At 38.0% G+C, this 11,019-nt stretch overlaps 1 protein-coding gene across 1 annotated transcript in view; it reads right to left on the bottom strand.

Annotated features, from left to right (window-relative positions):
• The window catches only part of LOC149069004 (uncharacterized), a 117,759-nt gene extending 113,309 nt beyond the window's left edge, over positions 1-4,450 (bottom strand). Inside the window, exon 1 of the mRNA XM_089250634.1 lies at positions 4,037-4,450. The gene's annotated coding sequence lies outside the window, so the exon portion shown is untranslated. The remainder of the gene's footprint in view (positions 1-4,036) is intronic.
• Positions 4,451-11,019: the final 6,569 nt, after the last annotated feature.

Raw genomic sequence — 11,019 nt, forward strand, 5'->3', positions numbered from 1 at the left:
TCTCACAAGTCACTGCTTTCCTCTCACGTACACTTTCCATCACAACACATAATTATCCTTCCCTCTTTCTCTCTCGTTAAATATTCGCATTTAAACAACTTTTTCTTACATGAAAATCTCGAGATAATAGCAATGGCATTAGTAGATGGCATTACAGAATAAATAAATAAACCGATGTGAAATTGAATTCCTACTTAAAATCGGTGTTTTAACGTGAGTTTTTATAGAACTTAAAATAACTTTTCTCAAGCTTTGATATTTGTCCCTCTATGGTTCAATCCCCCTAAAAACGTATTGAAAACTTTTCGAAAATTTGAAAAAAATAATTTGTCAGTAAAAACGAATATACATTTGTGCTGTTAACAAATTTTTATTTGAAACAATACAGCAATTTAGTTGGAGTATATACAAAAAATACCTAAAAAAAATGGTTAATTAAGGGTAAAATATGCAGTTTTTCTTTATTTTACAGTCATCTATGAATTGGTAAAATCTTGCTCATTTTATAATTTTATTGTTATAAGTTTATAATTTTTGTTAATTGCATTTTTAATTGGGTTGCTGTATTTTTGAAATATATGACATCCATATTTTTATGGGCATCTTTTTCTCAGCCACCTCGTTGGACATTTTGTTGTGGCGTTGTATTTGTATTTGTATTTGCCCAGCGAAATTAAAGAGTTTTTACCGTGAACTATATTTCCAATCCCGTCAATTTGATACGATGTAATAAATCTCTGAACACGTGTTAATATTTCAGCATCTCTCGAAAAATGACACCGACAAGGAAATCTTGTAAAAAATATTGTATTCATATATAACTGTATTTTGCACTGAAAAATGGCACTAAAAGATGTACTTTCTAAAATACCAAAAAAAATTAGGGAAGAAATCGGTATAACGGAGGTTTTTCTTTTTGACCATGCGTATTCAAATATATACTCGTCGACCCCATAGAAGATTATACACATTGATATTTCTGCAGTTATAAATAAGAAAATTTCTTATTTATAATATATTATAATTATGTACGTAAATGCTCAATGAAATAAATAGGCCTACCCACATAAATAATGATGTAAAATTCCCCTTCTCAAATGTTTAGATATAATGAACTTTTCTTAAAATAACAAGAAAATACGAAGAATAAAATTAGCACCTTTTAATGGATAATAAATGCCTGAATCATTTCTACATTTATAGAAAAAAAAATTTCTACGGAAGAAGATTCCGAATATTTATACAGGGTGACTCAGAAAATATGGGGGGAAACCTTTAAGACAGGTGATAGTACGCACCAATACAAATAACTGTCATCGAAGAATGCGTGGTCTAACATAAAGCGCGTTTCGAAACAGCCGCTCAGCAAAACGTTAAAACGGCATTCCTGTTGAAATTTATCGGGAGAAAAAAGGAACACCGTGCATGCAAATGTAACCTGGGGAAGAAGAAGAAACCGTATGCAAATCTGCGTTACAGTAAATAAAAGACACGGACGCCAGCCCTGTGAAGTTATTCCAGTGTGCAAAACCGTTCTAATAGTTGTAATGTACGGGATATAATGACGCAGTTTAGTAATACTGAGTCCGCGCCTTTTATTCCCTATGACGCAGATTTGCATACAGTTTCTTCTTCTTCTTCCCCAGGTTACACTTGCATGCATGGTGTTCTTTTTCTCCCGATAAATACCAACAGGAATGCCGTTTTAACGTTTTGCGGAGCGGCCGCTTCGAAACGCGGTAGCACGTTTGCGTTTCATGTTAGACCACGCATTCTTCGAAGGATGTTGTTTGTATTGGTGTGTATTATCACCTCTCTTAAAGGTTTTTTCCCCATCTTTTCTGAATCACCCTGTAGTATCGAAAGTACAAAAAATGGCTGTCAGGCTTACAGGCTTTCAATAGCCAATAGATTTTTTATTTTCCTCTGACAACCTCAAACACACTACCCTCCATGGATCGAGTTAGATTCTGTGCGGTTTTAATATGAAAACTATACCATACTTCCTCGATAGAGCTCTTCAAGTTATCAACAGTCGAAAATACTGTATTTCATTTGCAAACACATTTATCGTAATTATGCTCCCATACATTCCTAATAGGATTCAAGTCCGGACTCATTGATGACCAGTCGAAAACCGATACATTTCCGCGATTAAAGAGCTTTTTTTGTGGCAGCCGATCTTTGAATAGACACGTTATAATATTGAAATGTCAAGTTTGGTCCTCCTAAATCTTCTCCAATCAGTAGCAAATTGTTCTCGAGGACCTCCTTTAAACATCAGAGTTTCGACGGCCAATTTCAATTTCTTCATCCACCAGCCAAAAAAAAAATTAAATCAAAATTTGAAACGGTATCTTCATGGTGCAGTGTTAAAAATCTAGAGTGTCTAAGGCCGGCATTACACTATAAAAGTTTGATAAAAGACCTTTTATAAATCTTGAGAAAAAAAACAACCAATAAGGCTTATATCCCGGGAGGGGCAGAGCCTGGGTCGTGTCTGGTCTGTCGGAGCAACCAATAAGCCTATTGGTCACATTCGCTCGAATCTAACAGATGTGTTTATTGGTTACATTTTCCAAGTTTTATAAATCTTTTATAGTGTAATCCCGTCCTAACATTTTGAAATTGAAAAATGAAAAAAAAAAACTTATTTTTATCAGCAATGACCGAAGTGTTTGAAGTAGGTTTTTGCATTCTGATCACGAGCAAAAAAAATTAAATCTAATTTTGAAACGGCATCAATGGCGCAGTTAAAAATCTGTAGTGTCTGAAAACTATTGAGACTGACTTTAATCAATAAAAGAAACGGTAAATAGATTCATAAAATATCAAGCTCAACTGATTAGTAACGCATTTTGATGTACAGTATCAATCGTTTTTGTCACTGATACGTCTATTGAAATCTATTTCGAAATAGAACGAAAATGATTCATATTCCGCGATGAAAGGATGTAAGTCTACGGCTAATGTATGGACATATTCTTCGGCCGTCTCTAACAGACCTTACAGTTAATTAGAATAATTTTAGTTGCTCCAAATGTATGAGAGGCATGGCCCCAACAAGGTCTGACCGGAGGGCCCGTGAAAGATCTCAGCCTAGGGGCCCCGCTCCAGGATGTTTGGGGGCACGATGAGAGGTTATATTATATTATATGTATATAAAAACTCGAGATGAAACAGCAATGACATTACATCGATGACATTAAATACTGAATAACTTTTTCGATTTTAAATTAAAATCGATGGAAATTAAATCCGTAAAACTAAGTTTTACGTGAGTTTTTTCGGAACTCACTTTTTCCACGTTTAGAGATTTTACCCTATCTATAGTTCACCTCCATAAAAGAGTAATGAAAACAATTTTTTTTTTTGCCATCACAAACGGATGCAAATTGGTACTTTTACCATGTTTTTAATGGTAACATCAACACAGCAATTTAACTAATCAAAATGGATCTTTCATTCAGATAAATTGGTTAATTATACAAGCACAGCTTTTCTTTATTTTACTGCGATATGTAAATTGATGGAAATCTTGCTTATAGCGAATTTGACCTCCAATCCCCTCAATTTGGTGCGATAATTTGAATTTCTGAAAAAATGTAAAATTTCAGTATCTCTCAAAAAAATGACACCTACAAGGAATCATCTCTTTTCAGATTAAAAAATATTGTACTTATATAGCTGTGCTGAAATGGCACTAAAAATGTATTTTCTAAAATGCAAAAAAAAAAATTAATATATATAATCGGGGTTTTTTTTCACCATGTATTTATCATGTATATTCAAATATACACAGGACCTAGAGAAGATGAAATACATTGACATTTTTATTGTAAATATGTAAATAAATACTCAATAAAACAAATACCCCCATAAATAATAATGAAATCAATTTTTTAAAAAAACGGTAAATACACTTATCAAGTTCACAACTGATCAATAAAAAATTCCGATGCACAGTATTAATCGTTTGCCACTGATATGTTCATTGAAATTGATTCCAAAATAGAATGAAACTGATTAATCTTACCGAGATGAACGGATATAATCCTACGGCAAGAGTATGGACATAATCTTCTACCGACTATCTAACAGTCCTTACAGTTTATCCAGATACCGACGGAGTTTGCCATCGTTCCTTGGCTGCTCACCGGATAAAAGTTTAAATTCTCGTAACCCCTTATATATATATATTTCTCAATTCACTTTTTCATGAAAATAAGAGGAGGGCTCTCACATTCCTCCTCCTCTTTCCGAGGAAAGTGATATTCGAGGATTCTCCTCCTCCTCCTCCTCCTTTAATCCCAGGAGTTCGATGGAGAAAGCACTTGGAAATAATGTGTGTGTATATAACTTGTCTATCGCACTAACATCAATAAGGAAAGAGACAGAAATGAATACCCACAATAGAGTAAAGCAAGGGTGGTCTTCTTCTGGAAGCGGTGGTAGATACGGTGGGACCCGAATGTCCTAGCTGCTGCAACGCGTCAGGGGGGCCCCCTGGTTCGAATCACGTGACCGACTCCCATCGATTGGCGCGAGTGTGTGTGTGCATGTATGTGTGGGGGCCCACGATAAACACACGTTTTATCGTATGGGGGGTGATGTAAATGCTATGAGATTCAGAAAGCTTTTCCTACACTGAATACACTTGATTTGTAAGCTGGAGGGGCTGTGGAAGAGTTCTCTTGAATTGATGGTGATTATTATGTGCAACAAGAAGAAAGTTTTTCTTAATTTTGGTTGTCTTCTAAAGTAGCGTTTCTCAACCTATGGTCCGTGGGCAGACATAATAATTCATTGAAAGAACTGGACCCTCACACTCAGGGTGACCATATTTCATCGAAAAATACGAAAAGTTTGGATTCTGAAAGAGGGATATGACTGACTCACTGTCACCAAAAAATTCAACTTTGCACAAAATTTCCAATCGCAGTATTTTAAATTTAATGTTATTTAATTCATAAACAAAAATACGGGAAATTTAGATTTTGAATATGGTGAAAAATTCGGGTAATTGGGATCTGAAATACAACAAAATGCGGGAAACTTGAATCTCAGATATAGCAATTATATGGGAAACAGGGATTTTAAATACAGCCCATTGCAGGAAATTGGGATCTTAAATACATTTCCAGAGAATTTTCATTGCAATTGACTCATTTCAATAAACAGTAGAATCAGAGTGTCCACTAATTGATGCCCGTTTTCTATTGCCACATAGCTGGCGAACCGCCAAACCATCCATATGGCATGTTCACAGGCGTGTACATAGAAATATCAAACAGGAACCACTCAAAATCTTAAATACAGAAAAATTTTAGAAATTGTAATCTGAAATACAACAAAATGATGGGAATTTGAATCTTACATGCAACAGTTACGTGAAATTGGATCTCAAATGCAGCAACATACACAAAATTGGCATCTTAATTACAACGTAATGTATAAAAAAAACTGGGATCTTAAGTACAGCAAAATACATTAAATAATCAGGTTTAACGGTTTTGAATAGTTTTAAATGATTTTTTTTTAAGTTAAGACCTGAGGTACACATATATATTATATTATATGTGCAAATATGCCTTTTAGATATATTGAAAATAACTGTTAGTTTTTTCATATATAGTTTCCATACAGAGTGTTCTGTTAATGGACCGACAAACTCAGAGGGTTGTTAGTAGGCATCAAGAGGAACAAAAATTGCAATGGAACATGGTGTCGCAAACCACGTTGAAAGGATGGAAATCGCGAAAAACACATACAGGCTCTGAGAGTCCAGAGGAGACGAAAGGTAGATGTCAGTTGATCGCTGAATGCGTTCGTGGGTTCGCTCACCATATCTGATGTAAACAGCGTCACTAAACGCATGCGCTGGTGTAGGATCACGCGCTGCGAACGACGTAAATTAGCGCTATTGCGGTAGTAAGCACGTGTAGCAGTTATGTTGTCTAGTTTCAATGAGTATAGTGATGGCTGACTACACGAACGAGAAATACGCTGCCATGCATCTGATTTACGGTCAAGCAGATGGCAATGTCGTTTATGCGACACCCGTGGACACACCGGAGGATCTCATAGCGCGGATTGTCGTCGCTGCGGCAGACATCAAAACCAATCGTCGAGCGCGTCCGGGAATCGTTTTTACATCGTTGCAGACTGTGCAACGACGTTAGCGGCCGTCACTTTTCCAACAACACCTTGTAATAATTAATGAAATAAATCTTTTTTGTAGTTATTATTGTTCTTTTTTTTTTGTCGTTCCAGCGTGACGTCGAAACCTGCATGCGTTTCTCGCGATTTTCGCCCTCTCAACGTGGTTTGCGACACCACGTTCCATTGAAATTTCTGTTCCGTTTGATGCCTACTAACAACCCTCACAACCCTCTGAGTTTGTCGGTCCATTAACAGAACACCCTGTATATAGACAGTAGTCTTTTTTTCCCATCACAATAACATCATTGAACTAGAGCTTCTGCTGTCACAAAGAATTATAACAGCTATGTTTTTATTTGGTCGGTGACAGCATGGGTAACAACAGTTCAATGGTGTTTCTTGATATGTAATAGAATACTGTATTGTACAGTTCTGGTCTTCAGACATTTGTGGGTGAAGTCCCCGTGAACTAACTTCTTATGAAGCCCACGGGTCACCAACTGGTCCATAACTGGGCCGGGACAACTAGGGCAATGCCCCGCCCCCAAAAAAATGTACACTTATTTCGTATATTTCTTGGAAATTTTAAAAGTTTCTTGTTTGAAGTAATCAACAAAATGGGAGTGGGAAACAAATCCTTCTCCTTTTTTTTAGGATAAATATTTCATAAAGAGCTTAGAAAAAGACTGCCACGGGGTCCCAAGGGGGTCCCCCTCGGGTTTCAAAGTAAAGAACAGTTTTGCGAGTATCAGTCACGAGAAAGTTTCCTTCTTTGAAAGCTCACCGTTTTCCCGGATTTTCAGGGGTTCCGTGACGTTTGATTATGAGGAACCCCATTCACCTGTAATGGAACCCCAGGGGTTCCACGGAAGACCACTTGGGAAACCATGCGCGATATGTTTCCCTGTCGTGACCATCCGATAAAACGTCCGTTTCCGACGGAACAAGGGCGAGTGGCGTAAACCGACTACTGTATACGTCATTTCATAACCTTCATTGGACACTGATCAATGAAATTACGTGATGCTAAACTGCGTAAATGATTTTACTTCATAAAAATCACGAATTTCTTTTCAATTGGAGGATTCCGTTCCGGATTAAAATACAGGGTGGGCAAAAAAGTCCGTAAAAACTTTAAAAATGAATAAGAACAGGGTTAGCATCGCTAGGTCACGAGAATTATTTTTAAGACAGGAAAAAAACAGCCGATAGATGGCGCTGGTACGAGCGACTTCGGTGGAAATATGCAAATGAGACGGTTATAAGAACTTGCGCTCCTAATCCACAATCAGTTCACCGTTGTAAACCGTGTATGTGGACCTGCTGCACTCTGCGGTTGATGGATTTAGGACTCGCCTGCAATGTGTTATCCCCTGTAATGGTGGTGATCATGTGGAACACATACTGCTGTAATAAACGATTTGGAGGCATTCTGTGTTCGTTATTTGCGTATCCTTTCTTTGAATCGTGTATGTTAGCGCCACCTATCGGCTGTTTTTTTTTCCTGTCTTAAAAAAAAAAAATTTCTCGTGACCTAGCGATCCTAACCCTGCAAACCGTTTTTCATTTCGGTTATTTTTCCGGTTTTTATGAATTTTTAAAGTTTCTACGGAATTTTTGCTCACCCTGTATTAAGAACTATCCATTTATTTTAATCCATTTAATGGATTTATCCATCCATTAGGAGATGATGATTTTTAGGAAGGAAATTCATCTCTGCAATTACGTTTGCTGAACGAAAGACCGGGGTTTGAGTCCTTGTAAAGACAGATAAGAAATTTCTTCCTAAAATCATCATTTCCAAGTATAACCAGTCTTTCGAGGAATCTTGTATTATCCATTTATTAGTGGACGGGGGGAGGGGGGTCTCATACGCTTTAACATGGTGAAAAACTATGCCCTCTATTAGAAATATCATTAAAAATTACTATTTAACCATTGTTTCACATTGTTTACATACCTTCTTGATTATTGTATGTATGCGCTATCCTGTGTTAGTGTAAAGTTTTTCATATCTTTCTGATACTTGACTTTTTCGTAAATTTTTAAAAAATGCACTAAAATGCGGCTTGAGCCCATAATAAAATACCATGACATCAATGTAATTAGCAAAGGTTTGAGATTTCATTGACTAAGGGGGTTATTCAAGTATTACGTCAGCATCGATGGGGGGGGGGGGTTCGGATTTGCTGACTTTTGATGATAAAGGAGGAAGGGGGAGGGTTTGGGTGATGCTTACGTCATTGACCACCCTGTATGAAAATATGAAATATTATTAATGGCATCTCATTCGGTGCGCCAAAAACGGGGGGAAAAAACCTTTCGATAGTTATTGGGCACCTGAACTAACATTCTCCCTAATGATAGATCCTTTACGCCACTTCAACGATCTCTAAATGTTTCACGGATCCTTCAAGTGCTCCGGAAATGTCTCCGGGGTGCTTAAGTGCTCTGGAACTATGCAACGCATCATTCAAGTGATCCGTAATTAAATCTCGGATCACTTAAGTAATCTGGGAATGTTCCGCGAGTAAAACTCGAGTGATGTTGAACCGCACTGAGGGCCGCTTAAATGCTCTAAAATTGTACCACACAAACTTTTGCTGACAGGGGGAAGGGGGGGGTCGAAAATGGCTAAATATTTGACGTAAAACTTTTGAATCGATATTTTAAATCAATATTTTTACTCAATTACATTGATGTCATGGTATTTTAAAACTTCATCAATTCTTTTATTTTCTTGAAGCAGAAAAATAAGGTACTTTATGTTGCATTATATCATACATGTCCAATCCATGACCCAAGGGTCGGATGTGGAATGTGATCTCAAACCTAATTTTGTAAAAAGGAACTAAGCGGCACATTCCTGCGTGATTTGAGTGACCGGCGGCAAATTCCCAGATTACTTGAATGAACCGTGACTTATTTACAGATCACCTGAGTGACCCTCCTAACAAGGTTTGAGATCACCTGAGTGGCCCACAACACGTTTTCAAACCAATGAAGTGGCCCGCGCTTTCTTGAAGGTCGAACACAGCTCAATCTTTAAGAAAGTGCGGGCCACTTCATTGGTCACCTTGATTGGTGGTCAATGAGCACCCTTGCATTGCATCATTACTTGTAAATTGTTACTATAATATAGGGTTGCACACTAGACGTTACTCTTTTGGAGGACATGACCCTCCTTTTTTATGTCATTTCAAGCGCCCTACTATGTTTCGGAAAATTCGCACTTTTGTCTTTGTCCGGGGGTCTTTATCAGGGGGTTTCCGGGAATTTCTTTTTTCTCTAGGGGGAAATTTTTGTACGGTTTGGATTGGATTGACACGGCTCGGAGATAGATAATAACAGGTCTTTGTTCGACATAAACTGCAAAGTGCCACCCGCAACGACCACAAGCCAGCTGGAAGTACTGTCGAGCTTCGGCGGTCAGCATCAAAGTGGCAAGTGGCCTGTGCTTCGTGAAACAGCCCCCCATCCTTTCAACAAAGCTATAAAAACTTTCAGAAAGGCCAATAAATAGAACAAAAAAGCAAGGTTCTTCGCTAAAGATAACCTCGCCATGCTCCAAGCAAAGGCCGTGAAGCAATAAAACTGACCAAACAGTTTGAACAATCCATTGAGCGAAGGGAGAAATGAAGAATTGGCAAAATTATTGTGTTTAAGCGAATGGGAAAAAGTATTGTGGAGGCGAGTTTTTCAGTCGATACAGTAGCGTCATCTGTTGAGAAAATTGGGGAAAGTAACTTACCAAGAGCGCGCATGCAGTCGTCCCCGTATTAGTCAGAGCCGCAACTAGATTTTCTGTCAGCCGGGACAAGCTCGCATTTATCCCCCCCCCCCACGTGTAATGTAGGAGTAGTTAAAGGGAAATTCGGTTACCCCCACCTCTAGTCTAGTGCCCGGGGTACCAGACCCACCTGCCTCCCTGCCTTGCTGTTAACTCCTCTCTATAATTGCACACTACAAGTGCTGCTATGATAGCATGAAGGAAAGATGTCAAATCAGAGCGGTCCACTATCCCAGGTAAGGGTTCGTATTCCAACCGCCAAGCCATGGGCGGAGATACGGGAGCGCGTGGGAGGGGGCACAGCGTCAAAGGTAGAGTCGACTGATCTAATGTATCTATGAATTGACATCATTATCGAGCCGCCCCCCCCCCCGGCCAGACTTCCAAGTTCATCTCCGCCTCTATGCGCCAACCTCGCCAACTTAGTTTTTTTCCCCCTTATGACGCCATCTGTCCTTAAAAAAATTGAATTATTTGCGAATGATAGTTATTATGTCATTTTTGACGTTTTCAAAATTTACTCAACAACCATTTTTATCACGTCAATTTTGAGACATTTCATGTCTTTTAAAAAAACTTTTTCATCGACGACAAGCGACCGGTCTGCAAGCAGAAAAAGTTGGAACACTGAACCCACCCCCAGGCTTTTTTCAATAGGTAATTTTAGCCATCGTCATAGTTTGTGAATCATATTGTGTGAGGGAGAATCATATCGAGTTACCATACGTCCCGTATTTCCTTGTTTTTTTTTTTTTTTTTGGTCGTCCGACTCCATGGCAAAAGTGCCCCGGTTTTTCACATGACGCCTACTTGGATTTTAATTCTTTATTGAAGTCAAAGATTGAAATTAATTTTCAACTCATAACCTATATCATGATAATTACAGCTACAAATAAGAACTTTAATTTTCCACATTTGTCTTGTTGAATGTTTTATTTTGTCGAATTCATTTTAATCCACTGCAATTTGCAGTAACGCTTCGTTTCCCGCCAATGAGATTTTTCAGTAATTTCAGCAATATTTGGCAACTTGTTGAACTTTTGGCGTTATTCTTGGCGATAATTGGC

The sequence above is a fragment of the Pholcus phalangioides genome, unplaced genomic scaffold, assembly GCF_987345545.1.
Source record: "Pholcus phalangioides strain wild (caught in Gottingen) unplaced genomic scaffold, Ppha-v1.0 ptg000024l_1, whole genome shotgun sequence".
Lineage (NCBI taxonomy): Eukaryota > Metazoa > Arthropoda > Arachnida > Araneae > Pholcidae > Pholcus > Pholcus phalangioides.